The sequence below is a fragment of the Leopardus geoffroyi genome, chromosome D3, assembly GCF_018350155.1.
Source record: "Leopardus geoffroyi isolate Oge1 chromosome D3, O.geoffroyi_Oge1_pat1.0, whole genome shotgun sequence".
Classification (NCBI taxonomy): domain Eukaryota; kingdom Metazoa; phylum Chordata; class Mammalia; order Carnivora; family Felidae; genus Leopardus; species Leopardus geoffroyi.
In genome coordinates this window covers 89,664,957-89,686,005 of record NC_059339.1, presented here as the reverse complement: position 1 = coordinate 89,686,005, position 21,049 = coordinate 89,664,957, and positions in this window count along the sequence as shown.

Here is a 21,049-nt window from a genome sequence, read left to right as displayed (position 1 = left end):
TGGAGTTCCAGGAGACTAATTCTGTCGTCTTTGTTTATTATCCTCGGCCCCATGCTATTTTTCTTCCGAATGTGGAAACTGGAAGGACGAATTAGATTCTAAGTGCTTTGTAGTTATGTGTGACTGCAAGTTTCCACTGGCATGCTGGCCAACTGAAAAGCAATGGAGTTCTTCAGAAATAACTAAAACACATTGGAAAGGACTTTGTAAATTACAGAGTATTATTTAAAAAGAGGCAACAGGCCCCAAATTGTGCTAAGCCCACATCACCAAACAAAGGCTTAATACCTAAACGGATTGCAGTTTCACCCTCTCCCAGGAGTAGAATCTTAAGCTGGGCAGTCTGGAATTACCTGGCCAGCACTAGTGAGATAATCCGAGATGGATCCCTCTTCCCCTCAAAGGAAGATGGCTCTGCTAAAATAACTTCCCTGTCCCACCTCTTTCTGCCCGTAACTCTAACGTTTTCTGCAGCTCCTGGGCACTTCTTTCTATGTGCCAGGTGGGGTACCACCCCATTCGTGAATTGTTGAATAAAACTAATAAGATCTTTAAATTTTATTCAGATGAATTTTGGCTTTTAACAGATTTGGTGGCAAGGATGGGATCTGAAGGAAGCCTCTCACGGCTTTGGGGGTGAGAAACACAGGCAGGGTACCCACAAACCCTCTGTCTTTCTAGCCCTTTCGGAGGGCCGTGGGTAAGTTCCTCTTGGTTCTGAGCTCTGCTTTCTCTGTGTCAAGCTCCTGACCTTGTTGGCTCTCTGAGCTGTCGTTTGCTTCTGGTCCCTGATTCCATGTTGAGAAGTGCTGGCAGTCGGGACTGCAGTTCCCCATCTAGTCAGAATCCTTACCCTTGCTTGAATCTCAGATTCCATGTTGGTGGTGGTTCACTCCAGAGTTCTCCATTTGTTTGGGGTCTGCTGGCTTAGTCCTGTCCCCAGTCTCATTGCTGGCAGTTGCCAACTGGAGTCAAACTAGGTGTGGCTTAAGTTGGCCTGGATCCAGTGTGTTTCGTGTAGGTAAAGGCAGTGGAAATCTTGGAAGCCAAAAGCTGCATAATTGACTTGCATGCGTTGAGCACTTAAAAACTGTTAGAATGCTTGCCACCTAACTTTATCCATAAGCTGGTCACAGAACAGGTTACACTGATGCTAGATCACCTGCCAACCTCAAGAAAGTCTCCGTGTGGTGAGGTACAAACATCACACGATCCCCAGCCCAGCCACACATCCCCTTAAGTGTTAGTTTGGCTCCAAAAGACCCAAAGCCTTAGCTCAGAGAGTTGAACATACCACCTTTCGGCACAACTACTTATCTGGTGTCTAAGAACCGTGGTCCCAGAAGCTGTAGATATTTACAGTGACAAAGTCTTACTAAAAACAACCTAGAATTACAATGGCCATTATGAGAAACATTCCTGTTAGACAAGATTTTGAAAGCAAGGGCTCCCAAACCAAACAAACAGAATGGGTCACCCCAGGTTGCAGGAGATCCTCCTCAGATGCCTTAAACTCCTGAGGCGCCGGGGTAGGTCAGTTAAGTGTCCAACTTTGGCTCACGTCATGATCGCATGGTTCGTGAGTTTGAGCCCCGTGTCGGGTTCTGTGCTGACAGCTCAGAGCCTGGAGCCTGCTTCGGATTTGGTGTCCCCCTCTCTCTCTCTGCCCCTCCCCTGCTTGTGCTCGCTTTCTCTCTCTCTCAAAAATAAACATTAAAAAAATTTTTTTAAAGATATCTTAAACTCCTTGGTCAAAGAGTGAACTACCATAGTAACAGAATTTCCTAAACCTAGGGAGGATCCCCAGAAGTTTCCTGAAGAATTTCATCATTACCAGGGCCAAGGACCGCAGGCTTCCAGATCTCTATGAGCTTATGCACATGCAGGTTGGCCCTGAGGAAGCCCAAACATGGAGTCAGGAAACAGATCAGTGTAAACCCAAAGATGCTCAGGATCCTCGATCTTAAACACACTTCCCTCGTGGACCAGAAAAAGTTCATAAAATAGTGATTGATCTCTTAAAAGCCATCCTTTGGAGGAGTTTTCCCTGCATGCACCATTTGGTTTATTACTGAAACATGCAAACAAAAAAGATGAATCTGTGGCAGATATTAAAGCCTGTGTGGAAGGACTCTTCCTGTGGCATTCAGGTTCCATGCAAAAAATGAGGTCACCCAACCTGCTCTAGCTGCTCTGTTTGTAAATGGATCAGTCCCTGAGATTAGTAGACTGATTAAAAATTCAACAACAACAACAACAACAAAAACAGGTTGGAACTGAGCCCCCATCAGTCTGATGGAACTCATGACTGCAGCCAAGTACTTTGAAAGGACTTTGGAATAAGACTGAAAACAAAATTTGCCAATTGAGTGGCCTTATAGATGCCTCCATATCTACCCTTAAAGGAGAGCTCCCATATGGGCCTCTCCCAGAGTTGTTGGGACTCTGAGGAATTTTCTGGTAAATGGCTGTCACTCCCTTAAACAAACAAGGGAAACTACAAATGAATGAAACACTTTGCCAGATTCTGGTAGATACTGAAGCAACACTCTTTAAGCCCTCTTGGAACCTACAGATGGGGTTTGGGGAAGACTGACAAAAGTCAGTGAAAGGTGAGGGTTCCTACCAGAGTCAGCTCTCCTGGATCTCTGCATGCCCAGTCAAGAGGAGAAAGTAAAATTTCTTGAGTTGTCTCTTCCTTTCCAAACCCAACCCACTGATTCTCGACTCTTTCTGTCTCCTCCAAGGAGAGTTCTTGCCTTCTTGCTTGTCTTGTTTTGTGTCCTAAGAACTTGGCTTGGCTTTCTGCCTGCCTTGAACACAAAAGTTGTCAGTTCTTCCTTTTGGCCATATTTCAGAGTGACTCTGAATCTTGAGAAAGTAGTATTCTTTGCCTCCTCTTAAACCCAACAAGAGTTATTCAATACCACCAAAAATAATTTATTGTTCATCTCAGCTGAAAACGGACAAAATATTTAAAGGATTTTTGTAAAGTAGCTCGGTGGTCAAAAGTTGGTGAAACTGGAAGCTGATATTCAGTGCCTGACATAGACATTTTTCCCTAAGCTAAAATAAAACCACACATCCAGAAGGAAAGAACAACCTTCTGATGTCTGTGAAAGGATTTTGTAAAACATCCCAAAGACAAACAGGTCTAAATCCAGAACATAGAAATCTTGGATTTTCATCTTAGTTGGAAATCCACTCCCTGATGTAAATTGAAGGTAATTTGGTTAGATGGACAGATCAGCCCCTTGGTATCATTAGGCTGTAATCTAATTCTTTGAGGAATTAAAAACAACTGTTTTTATCTTACACATCTTAGCAAAACTAGAAATGTGGCTCTAGGAACAAGTCACAAGTCACAGTTCACCTATAGTTAGCAATCCTAAAACCACCTCTATTTATCTCAAAAGATGTGTAAGTATTGTAAAAATTATTCTTTTTTAAATGTTTATTTATTTTTGAGAGAGAGAGACAGAGTGTGAGCGGAAAGGGGCAAAGAGGGAGAGGGAGACACAGAATCCAAAGCAGGCTCCAGGCTCTGAGCTGTCAGCACAGAGCTGGATGCGGGGCTCGAATTCATGGACCACAAGATCATGACCTGAGCCGAAGTTGGATGCTTAACCAACTGAGCCACCCAGATGCCCCAGTATTGTAAAACTTCTGACCTTGGAACATGAAGTTTCTTCCGGGAGGAACTTGCATTTTTTCCCCTGTGCCTTTGGCATGTAAATGTTCTACCCGGTCTCCCAAGACTTAGCTAGGCCATGTCTTTGAAATAAAAACTTCACGGAGGTAATTCTTACCAGAAGGAAAACAAAAGGGGAAAAGGTTATTTGAAACTTAGGCAAATAAACAAATATTAGTAAAAAGCTTTAGTCACCTGAGCAGGTGACCTTTCTTATTTCATCTTCCAGACACATGATTTGGATCCAGCATCTTTCATAAACCAGTGAGTTTTGCATTATCCTACCGTCGCATCGCTAAAATTTTGAAACAAAAGCTGTAAGGTCTTTGTTTACTTCTGTCTATATGTATGTTTATATATGTGTATTGTACATGTGTGGGATTTCCACCTCCAGATTGTATTGCCAAAATTAATTTTTTTAAAGAGCTCTATTCAGTTGGCTTAAAGAAAAGCACTTATATGAATAAAGCGTTCATAAAATTCTCAAAAATGTAATAGAGACCTAAATGCTTTTCAGGTTCACGTGATCTGGGAAAATATTCATATTAAAGCTGATGAAAGTTCGTTGGTGTAGTCAAGACAGACATGTCTATAGAATTATCGACATTAAATATAATGCACACATACGTCTTTTCTTCTACCTGGATTTAGTAATCAAATAAATTCATGTTATCACTGTTACAAAATTTGTCAGCACAGAAAATAACTTGGTTTGATGAAATTTTCATCCCTCATGCTGGGAACAAGTGAACTGAATACATGTAAGGGGGAAAGAAATTTTTCGGTGAACTTTAAAAAAATTAAAAAAAAAATGTTTATTTATTATTGAGAGACAGTGAGAGATAGAGCATGAACAGGGGAGGGGCAGAGAGAGGGGGAGACACGAAATCTGAAGCAGGCTCCAGGCTCTGAGCTGTCAGCACAGAGCCCAACGGGGCTCAAACCCACAAACTGCGATATCATGACCTGAGCCGAAGTCGGATGCTTAACCGACTGAGCCACCCAGTTGCCCCTCGGTGAGCTTTTTAAATAGTTACCCCAAATCTTTTTGGTAACCTGAACACTTAAAGTTTTATTAAGTTAAATTAGTACTTGACTGTCTAGATCTTCTCTAAATAAAATACCAAAACGTTAATTACTGAAGATGGATAGGTTTATCTACTTTCTGATTTATTTGTACAGAGCAGTTAAAGCTATTTGAGGCTATGAGTGAACGCGTTTTGTGCCACATGGAGAAAGCATGTGTTTCTAGAAAATATAAAATGTATTTATACATTTGCCAAGCCGTAGAATGCTAAAGTAAAAAACAGCTCACAATTGTCAACTTCTTATTTTCATCAGAAATTAAGGCATTTTAGGGGCGCCTGGGTGGCGCAGTCAGTTAAGCGTCTGACTTCAGCCAGGTCACGATCTCGCGGTCTGTGAGTTCGAGCCCCGCGTCGGGCTCTGGGCTGATGGCTCAGAGCCTGGAGCCTGTTTCTGATTCTGTGTCTCCCTCTCTCTCTGCCCCTCCCCCGTTCATGCTCTGTCTCTCTCCCAAAAATAAATAAACGTTGAAAAAAAAAATTAAAAAAAAAAAAAGAAATTAAGGCATTTTAGGGACGCCTGGGTGGCTCAGTCGCATAAGCGTCTGACTCTTGATCTTGGCTCAGGTCATGATCTCAACAGTTCGTGAGATCAAGCCCCTCATCGGGCTCTGCGTTGACAGGGTGGAGCCTGCTTGGAATTCTCTCTCTCTCTCTCTCTCTCTCTCTCTCTCTCTCTCTCGCACTCTTTCTGCCCCTCCCCCATGCTCACACACGTACTCTCTCCAATAATAAACTTGTAAAAAATCATTTAGAAATTAAAATATATTAAGCATTAAAATTTTTAACATACGTAAGGTACTAGAAGTAATAAGGGACACATTTCTGTATGCAAGGAAAGTAAGATGTGTGTTTTTGGTAAGAGAAGGTACAAGGAATAAAGATGAATTATTTTTTTGAGGCAAAAGAGCATGATTTTTTCCTAAAGTGAGGCTGGTTATTTCAGAATGGGAGAGGAAAAACAGGACAACATCTGAAGGGGTGTTTAAAAAGTTGTAGAAGCTTGTGGAAAAGGAATCTTTGCAGAACAATTTTATGTGTGGTCAAGCTGGCTAAGATTCGAATAAATTTAAGTTTTTAAATAAATGGGTTTAATATCAAAATTAATCTGCAAAATTAATGTTTGGTGTTCTTTCTGTTAAAAGGACAAAGTTTGCTTAGACTTTTGGTCTACTCTTGATAAGAGGTGTAAAAGAGTTTTTTTATCTCTTTAAGTAATCTGCCTAGAAAACAAAAGATTATATTTTATCAAAATAATTTCCTGAGTTTCTTGATGTGTTTATCAGGTCTTTGATTACTAAAGAGAACTGAATCTTGTCTGTTCAAAGAGCTAAGGTTTTTGTACACAAATGTTTAACTTTCCGTATTTGCCTGCAGTCTTTGTCATTATGATTAAATGGGTAACTAAGCAGCGTTTCACGGTGACCTGTGAACCTTTTTGACTAAGTGTTTTAAGGCCTTTTGATACTTTCGACAACCTTCCCCCAAGCCAAATTGTAATTGATGTCTTTTTGACCTGGAGATAACTTCGGGATTTTCTAGAGCCCCTGTAGCATCTCCGAAGATTTGTTCTTTCTCCATACATTCTTAGAGAGGTGTTAAACGAATTAGTCTTATTTGATATGTTAGTTACATAGGAAGTAGTTCTGTCAAAAAGTAATACTGGGTGTTCTTTGTGTTCTGTAGGCGTATGTTGTACATATTCTAGAAAATTGTATAAGATTCCTAGAAATCTGGTATGTCCTGCTATGTTGTCAGTCATCATTTCAGTTATGATCTTAAAACGTTGTATATCACAGAAAAACTACATTTCCCTTTTAAGTGAACTCTCATCAGATTTAACAATGGGGATCTTACAGTCTTGTCATGTACGCACAGTTACTGTTTTGTTCTGTTGCTTTTACAAAAATGAGACTGATGGAGAGGACCCCCTAAGGACTCTTTGGTCACCGTCACTGCTGCCAAACCACCGAGTGTGATACTTGGGTGAGTATGTCACAGCTGAAGAAGGCTCCACCAGACCCCTGGTCCTATGTGAATCCAGAGACCTCAAAGTCAAATTGACAGAAGAAATAGTCGACATTGATGTGGGCTGCTTCCACACCAGATGCTAGATTGAGACTTCATACTTCACCTAAACATGAAGGCCTCTCCCCTTTCTTTCCTTCACTCTGGCATTGGCTTGGAAAGGTAATACCCACCATCTGTGTCCCTCAGGTTGTTGCCACGGCGGGGGTGGGAGTGGGGAAGGTGACCTTTCAGACTGCTGGATTTGTCATCAAAAACTCTGATCTGTCGTGATGCTGGAGACCCCTGGTCTTCCCTGGACCAGTCTCTCTTCTGTTCCCAATGCCTCCATAAACTACAGTTGCCCCCCACCCCCACCCCTGCTGCCTTAGAAGTCACAGACTCTGACTTTTATGGCCAGAACATCCAGTGCCTTGTTTTTGCCTTTCTCCAGTTGTAACTCTACTCGCCAAATACCCATGCATCCCACGTTCTTATGATTATCTCATCTGATCTGCCTCCAGTCAGGAAAAGATCTCACCAGCAGTGTCCGTCTTTGCAAGGAATTTAGAACGACTCTTCATTTCAGGCTACGAGATATGCTTTGCAGCTGTGCTGAAATGCCCCCTGGTTTGAATGGGCAAATGTGACGATCTTTGTGACTGAATCCATTATCGGTGCCACCTTTGTGGTAACGGCTTGTGCCCCGGCTGGATTTATCTCTGGGGTGACCATCATTCTTGGGCCTGTGAATGTGGATGTGGCAGGTGCATAACCAGGGCTGGATCTGGTTCTCCTGGGGCTGCCACCTTCTGCCATAGAACTTTGAGGACTCTGAAAATCCTAAATTCAAACCTAGCCTTTTAGGCCATTGGCAGATGTTAGAATTTGTAACATGAAAACACTCAGACCTACTTCCCCTGCCCCACGGATGTGAGCAGACCCTCTGATATTGTGAGGATCGCGATGAAATGACCACGTTTGCGCTCCTCTCCCTGGTGCACGCGCGCAGTGAATGTTTGCACTTCCCCTGTCTGGATCTCTTAGAGAAATGATCACTTCAAATTAGGATGAGGCATTTGCTGTATGAAACCTGAGCAAAACAAATCGTAATTGTGATGTTCACGGCCAACAGCCACATCGTGTCCATGTACAGAATCTGTGAGGCTGGGCCGGCCGACCCAGGCTCTAAACTTCTCTTTCTGTTCCTCTCTGATGACACTGTGTTCACTGTTACCTTATCTGGAGGTACAGTTTGGTCTCGCCCCACGTCAGCGTGGGGAGCTCTGGGACTTGGGATAGCACAGGGCCCCCCTGGAGAGATCAGGGTCCACTCCTGTGCCATCAACATTTGCAACACGAGCTTTCCTATAAGCCGAAGGGGCAGCGAGATGGTCCTTGCCCTCAGCGAGCCCTGTGGTCTTCCTGGGAGGAGTGAAGACACGGGGGCAGACAAGGCTAGGCTTCTGTATCAGCTGTGTTCAGTCCCTCAGTGTTTAGCAGGGACACCCTGGTGGAGGGGCAACAAGCGAGGATGGCGTTTCACACAGGAAACATGGATGTCAGTCCCCGGAACTGTAGGCAGGGATACTAGGTATTTCCATCGTGATGGATGAAGAGGAGAGGGTTCTACCAGGAGGCATATTCTGCAATGGACAAATGTTTAAGAATTTGAGAGCGATGAAATCATTACATAAATTCTGAAACATAAGTGAGTCTTATGTTGTCAAATGTGAATATTTCCATCGAGATCAAAAACAGATCCCTGCTCGTGGGTGGGGATGATGCATCTGGCTGGGAAAGTCTAGAAATGGAGAACCAGGCACTGCTTCTTTCCCTGCTTCTCTCTACTCTTGCCTTGGCCAGGTGTCTTCCTGGCCACGTCCTTTTTCCTGCTGAGGCTGATGGCCCAAAGAATCTGCTCAGTCATGAAATTTGGAATGAACCCAAGTCTACGTGAGGTTTAGAAGTAGAACTGACAATCAAGGGCAGTTGGTCTTCCCAATTCCATGGGTGGCCTCTGCATCTGGTGGTATTGGGAGTCTCTAGGACCAGGCTGAAGTTTGCTAGAAGCACTCGTACATCCTGGGGTGAGGGTGCTGTGCACCCCATCAGCACTGTTCTCCTTAAAGAAGCAAGTGAAACAAGTGTGCTTGTGCCCACAGCTGAGGCCCCCCCAGAGAAACCAAAGCGTATGATTGCAAACGTGTTCCCTCCAGACCAAGTAACGTAAGGAACCATGTGAATCATACACTGTCGCTTTTAGGTGAGGAAATCTGGTTTATTTTCATGTTCTTGGAGCCATGGAGAATTCTGGAAATAACTGAACAGTTAGAAGTTCTAGAAGAAAGAATATGACATTCACCTAATTTTGAGTGATGTTTGTCCTGTGGTGAACACTCAGTAATTTTGAAAGCTCTTGTTTCATCATCCTAATACTTCTCTGAACCGCATTTCGGTTCAGGATAGTGCTTGTCATGTCAGTAGCTCTTTAGGAAGATCTCAGGTGAGAATTGTCAGAAAAAATTAATATTGTTTCAAAGGAAAGTAGCATTACCTTCCCATTCATTTCTTAGTTCACCGGTTCAAGAACACAGTCAGAGATCCATAATGGAAGAAAACATAGACCTAAATGTTTCATTTTGGATTAAGCAGTGCTTTCCAAAAACCCAAGCTACAAAAGAATAGGTAAATTGATCTTCACCTAAATTAGCCACTTTAGTACTTCAAAGGACACCATCGAGTAAGTGAACGGTGACACAGAATGGGAGAAAATACTTGCAAATGATAAATTTAATAAGGGATCCTTAAAGAACTCTTACAGCTCAATAGAGTATAACTCAATTGAAAAATGGGTAAAAGATGTGATTATATGCATTCTCCAAAGAAGGTATACAAATGTCCATGGAGCACATAAGTTGATGTTCAGTATCACTGGTGGTCAGGGAAATGCAAATCAAAATCACAATAAGAGACCAGTTCACATCCACTAGGAAGGCTGTGGTCAAAAAGTCAGATGATAATTGTTTACAAAGAGGTAGAGAAACTGCACTCCTGGTGGGAATGTAAGATGGTGTAGCTACTATGGAAAACAGCATGGCGGGTCCTTAAAAAGTTAAACATGGAATTACACTTGACCCAACAATTCCATGGATAGATACGTGCTTAAGAAAATTGAAAACAGGCACTCAAAAACTTGTGCATGAATGTTCATAGCAATATTTATAATAGCCAAAAAGTGGAAACAACCCAGACATCCATTACCAAATGAATGGATAAACAAGGTGTGTTGTATCCATGCGATGGAATATTGTTTAACCACCAAAAGTGTGACATTACAACATGGCTGACCCTTGAAAACAGGATGGTAAGTGAAAGAAGCCAGTCACAAAAGACCACATATTGTACAATCTCATTTATAGGCAGTATTACAAATCTATAGAGACAGAACGTGGTTGCCTAGGTCTGGGGAAGAGGGTTGGGGGAAATGGGGAGAGGCAGTCACTTTGTGCAGCGTTTCTCTTTGGGGCGATGAAAATGTCCTAAAGTTGATTGCAGTGATGGTATGTATCCATGAATGCCCTAAAAAACCGTGGAGTTGTAATCCAGTTTAAATGGGTGAACTATATGGTATAGAAATTACATTTCAGTAAAGCTGTTATGTAAGAAATTCACCATGGTCCCAGTAGACTCATTCTCTTAAGAAGTAGTTGTCCTCTCGTTTGTTATCTCAGAAGCATCTATCCAGGTCATGTCCTAAATGGGAAGTCACATCCTGCTCCCCCTCAGCGTTGCTTCCTAAAACCAGCCATCTGTTAAAAGTGGCCTCCTGTGACCTATGGGATGTGAACCTACAGGAGGGGCTCATTATATTTTGTCCTGTTACACAGTTTGAATGAAAATGTTTGACTTTGGGGGGCACCTGCGTAGCTCAGTCAGTTAAGCGACCGACTCTTGGTTTTGGCTCGGGTCATGATCTCACGGTTTCTGAGTTCAAGCCCTGCGTTGGGCTCTGCACAGAGCCCGCTTAGGATTCTCTCTCTCCCTCTCTGCCCCTCCGCTGATGTGCATGTGCTCTCTCTGTCTTTCAAAATAAATAAATAAGAAAGAAAATGCTTGACTTTTGCAATTGATAGTAAGAAATAGCTGGCATGATTGATCTGTTCGAAGAACGCATTTCCCTTCTCTACCTCACATGTCACCACCTTAGTTTCGGCCTTCAGCTCTTCTGATTTGTTGCTGTAAGTGCTCCCTGGCTTCTCCCACATGGGTCTGGCCCTGCTATCACATGCTATTATTTTGTTCCATGCTGTGTCCTTAGAGCCTCTTCCAATTCCTGGAACAAAGGAGGTGTTGACTGAATGACTAAGTTAATGAGTGAAGTCCCTTGGCTGCTACCCCATCACCCTCTCTCTCATCTCTCGTGCCCGTCGCCATCAGATGATTCTTACAAAGACACTACTTTGATAACCACTCTTGCCCCAAACCCTTGGCAATGTCACCAAGTCCAAGGCAGTGCAGAAGGCACTTGACCAACTCCTCCTCAGCCTTTAAAGGTAGTGATTTTTCAGAACTGCAGCCAGAAGGCTGGATGTTGTCTATTGGAGCACAGGTGCGTTTAGACTCCAGTCGTTTCTCAGCAAGGCACGGGGCAGAGAAAGATGTCAGCCGACAAAGCTCTGATATCCTTAACTTGCTGGACGGATCCTGTTGGCTGGTGAAACCCAACAGATGGCCTAGATCTTGGAGCCTGTCCAAAAGATGGAGGACGAGGGAGGGCGGAAGGTTATCAGTCGCAAACAGCAGCGAGGGCAAGGCTGCCTGTGTACCCAAGGGTCAGGGAAGTTCAGTGCTCCTGGACCTGAATTTGATTAGCTTATGCTAAAGTACACTTATCGCTGCCAGCTGCAGTATCTCATGACTTCAGCAAACCTGCCCCAGACCTGAGTCTGTGGACTCTTCCAGGCTGGTAAAGTTTACTTGATGGCAAACCCAGTACGTAAAAGCCTTCCTTTTAACTAAAACCTGTTGGTTGGCAGGGCTTCGAGTGACGCTCTCCTCCTCGGAGAACTGATTATTTCAGCATTCAAGACTTACTACTGTTTCTCTTTCCTCTGGGTGTGAGCCTGGTCACTGGTTTATCCCCAGACACTGAATAACTCGAAGGACATACTGAATAATTCAGTGGATAGGATTTAAAACAACTCTGTGTTTTTGGTTGAAGTCTTCATAAATTAGAGAAAACAAAATCCTTTCAGGGAAATCACGGACTAGATCTTTGCTCTTGTCTCCACTGGTTGTCACTGTTAATTATCTTCCAGAATCATCCCTGCTGAGCACTATGCCCATTCTTGCCTGGTTCCTGCATTTTTCAAGTGCAAACTGGATTCCACAGCCCTTTCCTCCGCGTCCTCTGGAAGCTCTTGTCACCAGAGCAAATGCTTAGCCTGTGGCTCTCATCTAGGGCCCTCTTCATTGTCATACTCGCTCTCCTCAAGTGTTCCTGAAGACCTATTCTTTGTCAGTTTGTGGAGTCAGGCCAGGGGAAGAACAAAACTGTTCCGATGCATTGCATCTTTATAGAAATTAATTCCATTATGCTTATAGGGTTTCTGAAGGATTTCAGGTTGGCCACCTCCCTATTGTTAGAACATAGTTGAAGTCTCTTTAACTACGTTTGGGTGGTTGATTACTCAAAGTCAGGTAAAGTGGAAAATCATTTTATTTTAACTTATTTTAAGTTTGTTCAAGTGGTTTATTTATTTGTCAAGGGCTTTTCTTTGAGTGTGGGTCTACTAATTGTATCAATAATGCAGCATTTAAATTTCCCTTACCCTTGCCAAGGCAGCTTCCATCACTCTTGTGGTACCATAGCATTCCTTAGAGTTTTAGAATTTTCTACCTGGTCTTTATAGTGTCTTGTCCACCCCTAACCAGCCCTTTTAACAATCCCTCAGTCAAAGGGGCACGTGGGTGGCTGAGTGGGTTAAGCCTCCGACTTTGGCTCAGGTCATGACCTTGCAGTTGGTGAGTTCGAGACCCTCATAGGGCTCTGTGCTGACAGTTCAGAACCTGGAGCCTGCCTCGGATTCTGTGTCTCCCTCTCTCTCTGCACCTCTCCCACTCACCACTCTGTCTCTCCCTCTCTCAAAAATAAATAAACATTAAAAAAAAAAAAGCTTTCCAACGCATTCAACTTAGTCTTTGCAGTCTTTATAGGAACATCTCTTCTTTTTTTACCGTATTTTTTTCCAAGTTACTTTGTATTGAATTAAATAGTGTGATTGCAGATACAGATACACTAATATAAATAGACTAGAAACAGATACAGCAGAGAAACACCCTGCTAGTTAGAGGGAGGCGTGTAGGCACTCAGGAAGGCCGGCTCTTAATTGAGCATATCAGTGTGTCATGGGCATTGGATGTGATATATTTCAGGGGACATGGAGAGAGACAGCTAATCCGGTGATTAGACCAGGTGGAGATGGACCGTAGAGCTGCTATAATTTATTCTGCTGACTCGACTGATTTGTTCTCACCCGTCTCAAGCTTTTCAGATTGTAAATGGAAACCTACAATTCGTGCTGGTGTTTGGGCTCTCTCTGACAGCAGTCGTGACCTCTCTCCCAGTAGGAGAAACCCCAAAGAAAGATCTTTCTGGTAACTTTTGCTACAGCAGAGTAGCAAATTGGGTTTAAATGAGTGACGCCTATAGCTTGGGCAGCAGATCCCAGGTTAGAAAGTAGCTCCAGGAGGTCATTAGAAGCCCAGAAATTACATGAAACGTTTGGCTCATATGCATATTTTTCTCAGAAAGGTATTGGTAACTGTCCTTAAATTCTTAGGGGGCCTGTTCTTCCCTGAAGATCAAGTGTAGCTGTAAGTGTAAGAATGAAGGAAAAGTCATCCCTTTTCAGGTCACAACTGTCCCTAGAATTTATCCTCCAACTGCGCATTGAGTGCCTGCTTTGAGCCAGGAGCCCTCTTGGCCTGGAGACACAGCGCTGAACATGAAGCCACGGTCTCCACGCTCAGGAAGCTGCACCCACGGGAAAATAAGAGACCTGTGTGGGGCACCAGTCAGTGAACAGTGTTCTGAAAAGGATCAAGTGGGGTAGGCAGGGTGGAGGGAAGAGGGGTGTGATTCTAAGGGGATCGGGAAATCTGCTGTGAGTTGGAGACATCTGGGTGCGGATGTGCGTGAAGTGAGGGAATGAGTCATGCAGGTGTCTGTTAGAAAGCATTTTCCGAGCAGGACAGCAAGTGCAAAGGCCCTCCGGCAGCCGTGTGCCTGGCATATCTGAAGAAGAACCAGGAGGCCAGCCTGGCTTCGCAGCCGTGATCTGATTTGCATTTTGAGGGATCTATTTTCGGATTATAGACTATGGGTGCCCAAGAGCAGGTGCCTAGGCCTAGAAATAATACATGTATTTATAAATATGTTTTTCTATATTAAGACTTTTCAAAGTGGCAATTTTTAAATTACTATAGAGTTCTTATTTTACACATATTTATAGAAAAAAGGAAACAAGACATGTAAAATCAGTAATCTATGAAAAGAAAATTTACAGTGGTGGCCACTTAAAAATAACTACAATTAACATTTCAATATATATCCTCCCAGAAGTCTCATATTCCTTTAGAAAAGTGCAATCACATGGAGAGATTGGTTTTCACGTCACAATAAATAGCAGAGATCTGTCTCTATCAAAAAACACACGGCTGCGTCACTGCTGAATGTAATCCATTAGGAACTCTTTCGGTTTTTATTGTAGTAAAATATTCGTGAAATCACTCTCAAAGGAAACTGGCGAGGCCTGCACCCTGGCTACTCAGCATGTGTCCTCAGACCAGCAGTGTCCGAGAGTTTATTACACGGTGAAGGGTCTCAGGCCCCACCCCGAAGATTTTGAAGCCCTGGCCTCGGCAGGGTCCCTCAGGGGCCCTTGGAAGAGCAGCCCTCCCGCGCTTGTCCCTCAGGCTCCGTCCTGTGTCATCTGCTCTCCCCTACTGATGCCACTTGGAGGAAGCCAGTTGTTACGACCTCAAGCATCACCTTGTGACTCCATATTCTCAGTCTGACTCCCCTAACCAGAGACCTTCCATCCATCCATTCAGCCTACTGAGAAGCTTCCATAGGTCAGTTTTTGTAGAAAGCCCTGGAGGAAAAGCCAGTCAAGGCATAGAGCAAGTGGGAGAAGTTCCGGGAGGCTGGCTTGGGCATCTGGGAGGTGGCGATGCCCTGCCATCCGGGTTGGAGACACAGGTGTGGAGGCATCAGCCCCCTGGACGGGGAAGCCTGGGAGGGAGGCTGAGCACTGAGGTAGGGGCAAGGCCAGGGGCGTGCAGGGCTCAGAGCCACAGGGAGCAGTGTCCCTGGGTGGGGGGGGGGGTGGTCACGGATAGCAGCAGGTGCTGCCTCAGGAGCACTGGCGGGGTTTGCGGGCACCAGGCACGCTTTGATGGGTGTTACATTTATGACCTCATCTAATCCTCCTCACAGACAGGAGGTGGGAACGTGCTATAATCTCCGTGTTAAAGATGAAACAACAGACGCAGAGAGAGGCACAGAGAACCCATCCAAGGTCACCAACAATGACAGCTGGGGCTCGACTCCCATCGGGCCGGCTCTGAAGTCTGTGCTCCGAACTCATGTGCTCGGGTTGAGACTGGAAACTTCCCCTAGGTTAGTGGTGGGCAGGGGCTGGAGGGCTTGGCAGAAGGGGCTGACTGGGGACCACAGGTCCCTGGGCTGAAAGGACCAAGGAAGCCAGAATGTTCCCGAAGAGCCAGAAAGAGGAGAAAGGGAAAGAGGAATCCACGAGTCTTGTGTGAGGGGAAGGTAGGGGAGGAGAGGTGCCTGGGCAGTGGCAAGATGCCTGCTGGCCCATGCATGTGGGGGGTTTGGTGTCCCCAGCGAGGAACAAACGCCACTGTCCAGGGTCCGCTCAGACATCTGCTTGAGGCCCCGCATGCCTCCATTGGCAGGAAGGAAGTTCGTCTGACCCCACAGCCTTTCTCCCCTGAGGCGGCTGCTGACGCCCTGGGGTGCTTACTCAGCATGAGGGCCTGTTCTGGTCATGCTCACCAAAGTGCTAGCCACCTGCCCTGGACATGTCCTCTGCCACCAAGTGTCCATTCCCATCTGGTCACAGCACCCAGATTTGACTGGCAGGAGACCGGCCTCCCTTACTCTCAGCTCTGTGATATGGGTGGGATTGACCTTACTCCTAACCCCAGGATGAGCCCATATTAGCTTGAGCTAAAAAAAAATTCCTGTCTCCTGGCCGTAGCGAAAAAATATTTCACTCTGTGAGAATCAAGTGGGAAGGTGTTTGTGGGAAGGTGGACTCCTTCCTTCTGTGTGTGCTTCCAAAGAGACCATTTCTCCCCTCCTGGATGATAGGGTGTAAAGATGTTGTGTGTTTGGAGTGTTGCAGCCCTTTTGACACCGTGAGGTACCTTGGGTCCTGCTAGGGTGAGGACGCATGAGGTCTGAGACAAGCCTATCCCTGTAGAAGGCAGACTGGAAAGAATAGGAAATTTGTGCCTTTGAAGGCTCTTGCTAAGCTGCTGGTTCATGCCTTTCCTGAAGCTACCATGATTGATCATGGGGCTTTTTATAAAGCTTGGAAGCATATAATACTGCTGGTAATTTGACAAATGTTGACCTACAAGAATGGCAGTTTCTTTTGAGTCAACCTGAGAGTTGAAATTCATAAATCCCCTTGATTTTCTAAGTTAGTTTTAGCTGAGTTTTTATCACTTGCTACTCAAAAGACATGTATGGAGCTTAGAACTGTGGCCTAAGGAAGGGGAGGCTCCCCACTAAGCTGATTGCTCAAAACCCTGTCTATGCTGCTGTTGCTGGTGCCTGGGTGGTGCCAGTGATGCAAAGGTTTGCACCTGTGGTGGCGAGCCCACAGGAGACAGGTGTGGGCACTCTTGGCTTCACTGAACCTCACATCTGTCAGTCCCAGCCTGGAAGAGTTACCATTCAGAGCAAATCGCAGCTCAGGTTAGCACTCAGGATCCCCCTTCATGTGGGGACCATCCACATTCAGGGGGTGGGGGTGGACACATTTCTTTGGGGGGCATCTGCTGTCTCTGTCGTGGATGGTCCCTCAAACATTAGCATGGCCCAAAACAAGGGGTTCTCAAGGTGCACAAAGATGCTTGAGTTTTTTAACTTTGAGTGAATATCCGGGAATAGCTGGAGGGATTTGTGTGAGGTGGGGTTAAGTCAGATCCAAGCCCCTTTGGCAGCTGAAGGAAGAGTTTCTAGGTTAGACTGTGTCCTCTGTAGACCAGAGAGTTTCCTGCTAATGTTGATGTTGCTCTGATGAACTGCAGGCTTAATGAGAAGCCATAATTAATTAGCATAAAGTCATGTTTCATCAGGTAATGGGCATTTCCTTATTTGGGAGAAGACAAACCCTAAGTCAGATGGTATATGAGCTTGTCCTCTACAAAATGTGTCTAACTGCTTCTTTATTGTGTGGAATGGGGGACAGAGCCCCAGGAGCTCCTGGGCATTTGGGGATGTGCTTGGGGAGGGGCCCTTTGCCTGCCCCCCCCATCTCACTGCCACCCTGGTGGCCCCTACTGGGATAGGAGCTAGTCCCCAGGAGGGACAATACTTGCTTCATAAGCCAAAGAAGGCACAGCTGGCTTTTCCCAGCTCACCAAAGGAAATGCGTCCGGCACGTCCTGGTTTCCCAGCCATCAGAGAAGTTCAGCACCGCGATCTGGAGGCACACATTGCCCAAACCTGTCAAATCAAAGGCCCAGTTCTTCTCTTAAGGCAGGGAGATTTAACTGAGCTTTGTTTATTCGTGAAACACGATCCCCCTGATTTGTCATTTTCAAACCCTGTCCCCAGAGAGAGGAGGACACGCTCCTTATTGAGCCCAAGTGTATGCAGGACAGCTCAACCGATGGTACACCCAGTGAGGTCATCACGTCCGCTGCCAGAGCTGAAGTTCAAGCAGCTATTACAATCCATACACCTTTCTAAGGGGTTGAAATGAAGAATTGCATGAGATTTTATTTTAATTAATTAATTAGTTTATTTATTTTATTTTAGAGAGAGAGCATGAGCAGGGGAGAAGGGCAGAGGGAGAGAGGGAGGAAGGGAGAGAATCTGAAGCAGACTCCACGCTCAGCATGGAGCCTGATGCAGGCCTTGATCCCATGAGCCTGGGATCATGACCTGAGCTGCATCAAGTCAGATGCTCAACTGACTGAGCCACCTAGGTGCCCCATGCATGAGATTTGAATAGTGAGAATCAGATTCCAAGCATCTCTTATCATTTGCCCTTCTGATATGGGGATTTGAGTCCCCAGAATTGTGGCAGTGTTCGATATTTGGATGAGGAAAGTATTCTCATTGTAACCACTTCCCCTTAGAGGCTAAAGTCTGAACCGGTGCCCTGCCTTGCACTGTTCTAGCTACCTTTAACTCTTGTGTGGGCAGGAGAAAAGAACGAAGATGATATTTCATATCTTGTATGTATGTCTGCCATTAAGAGTGGGTCTTAAGTATAGCCAAACAGTTAACTGATAAACAGGATTTATATTACAGTTTTGCATATGATACCATTGAATTATAATTATATAATTTCAGGAGACATAAACCTTTCAGCTTTTACTTTTCAGGAAATAATTGCGCTCTCCTTTGAGGAAACAGGCCAGGAAGGTCTTTCTGGAAACCTTTTCTAAGATCATGCAAGCGAGAAGGGCAAAGTGGAAGCGAATTTCCTAATCACCATGAGTCACTAGTACAATAAAACATACAGTAATCCAACAACTAGTAGATAACAAAACCTCTGCTACAAACCAGAAGTTCAGAGGCAGGTTATTCTGGGACAGATTCAAGGCTGACCCACCTTATAGTCAACTTTTATGGAAGAGGCCAAGAAATGAGGAGGAGTGGGAGGGAAGCACCTGACATTGTACCTGTTTGATTTGGACACCAGTTAGTTGCAAATATTCTGTTCCATTGGTTTTACCGGTTCAGAGTTGGAGGTCCGTGTGACTTCCAGTGCGACTTCTACTGGCCACGTCTTCATCATTTCTGCTCAAAACACACCAGCTGGGCCCACTGGGAATGCCAGGGATATTCCTGAGAAAGAGTCCGGTTTGGATGAGCTGGGCCCATAGGTGCAGTTTCTGAGAGACCAAGCATTTCTATTCCTTTTAAGTAAAAACAGTTAACTATGGTGATGAGAAATGACTCTCCTTATGGATTTTACGTATTACATACGAATAATTGGTTCTAATTTGTTAGATGGCCAGTACTTAAATTCAAAAACCAATGTCAATAAATGTGTTCGTGTGCTAGGGCTGCCTTAACAAAATACCACAGGTAGGCAGCTTAGATAGGAATTTGTCTCCGTTCTGAAGCTGGAAGGCCAAGATCAAGGAGTCAGCAGGACTGGCTTTGCCTGAGGCTGGGAGGGAGAATGTGCCTCAGGCCCGTCTCCTGGCTTCTGGTGCTTTGCTGGCCATCTGTGGTGTCCCTTGGCTGATGCTCTGTGCCACCAATCTTTGCCTTTGTTCCCCTTCTGTGTCTCTGCCTTCACATTTTGTAAGGACCCTGGTCATATTGGATTAGGGTCCACCCCACTCCAGTGTGACTTCCTCTTGACGCATTACATCTGCAATGACCCTGTTTCCAAATAAGGCTCTGCTCTGAGGCGCTGGGGTTCAGGACTTCCCACATATGAATTTGGGAGGAAAAATTCAACCCCTAATAGTCAGGAAACCTCATACTGGAGCAGAATTTTAGGGCAAATGTGGCCCAGGACCCATTTTTTAATTAACTTAAATTTTTTAAAAACATTTATTCAGTTTTGAGAGACAGAGACAGAGCAGGAGCGGGGGGGGGGGGGGGGGGAGGGAGGGGCAGAGAGAGAGAGGGAGACACGGAATCCGAAGCAGGCTCCAGGCTCCGAGCCATCAGCACAGAGCCCAGTGCAGGGCCGGAACCCATGAACCGCGAGATCATGACCTGAGGCGGAGTCAGATGCTTAACCGACTGAGCCACCCAGGCACTCCTTAATTCGTGAACTTTTAAAGCAGAAAAATACTGCACCAGCAATTGGTGATACTATCTTGGGGGTGGGGGGAGGGTAGGAATGCGACAATGAAACAACGACTGGATCCAGAATGACATGAAAAAATGGCATCGTGACAACAATCTGGTGGCCGCCCATGCGGGGAGTGCTGCCTGAAGCTTGGCTGGCCTAGACGTCATCTGTGGAGCTCCTTGGGCTCTGTCTGTCCTCACAAACCTAGGTGAGTGAGAGCAAGACTGGCAGAAAGGAGAAGCAGGTAAAACAGACCTTGCTGTGGTGAAGAACAGCTGCCGTGCGTGCTCAACAAATCGGAGAGCGGCTGGACTGGACGGAGCGGAACACAGAACAAAGTTCCACATGCCTGTGTTGACAAATCTGATCATCACAGGCGGTTTGGGCAACAGGTGGTTTTACCAGGCTCTGCTGTTCCTTCTAAGTTGAAAACATGACCTGACTGGCAGTACCCATGCCAATGACTCAGCACCTTGCCAGGAGCAGAGTTTGGCCAAAAGTTGACGCGAGGCTAATGCGCAGAATCGAGCTGGGCTTACCGGGGTGCTTTTCCCCCGGTGCACGCGTAGGGGGGTGTCAAGGGGCTCCATCCCTAAGGTCACTAGTGGTTGACTAAGATTTTCAGTCCTTAACTGGGGAGGAATGGGCATTTGCCATGATGCGGTGTTCTCTATTTTTGCCTAAAGCTCTTTATTGAGTTCGTGAGTGAGGAAACACTAAAAATTACACCTCCTCACCACCTAGTTCTCACCTTCCCGTTAACATCACTTCTCATGCCAGCAAAGGAGTAGACTTCTTTAGCTTAAGAAAAATAAACCTCATCCAAACTTCCTTTTCACTGCAGTATTAGGACTGTGTTGATTTTCAGGCACGGAAGTTGAGTTAGGACATCTTAGAGAAAAGGTAGGACGGCAGAAGGTTCTCAGGGATGAGACTGAACCTGGAAACCAGCAGGGTCTGAGCCACCTCCAGAGACGAGTGTCTCCCTGTTTCTCTGTCATGTTCTCTTTCTTGTAGCGGTACTTTCCCAGTGAGTTCGCTCTTCCCCCTTCCTTTTCTTTTCTTCCAGCTGGCCAGTGTTCTCTGCATCTTGTGGTGCACGTGCTGGGAGGAGCTAGCTTCCTGAGTTGGCTAAGTTTTGCCAAAGCCTTCTGCACCCCATGGATGCATCCCCT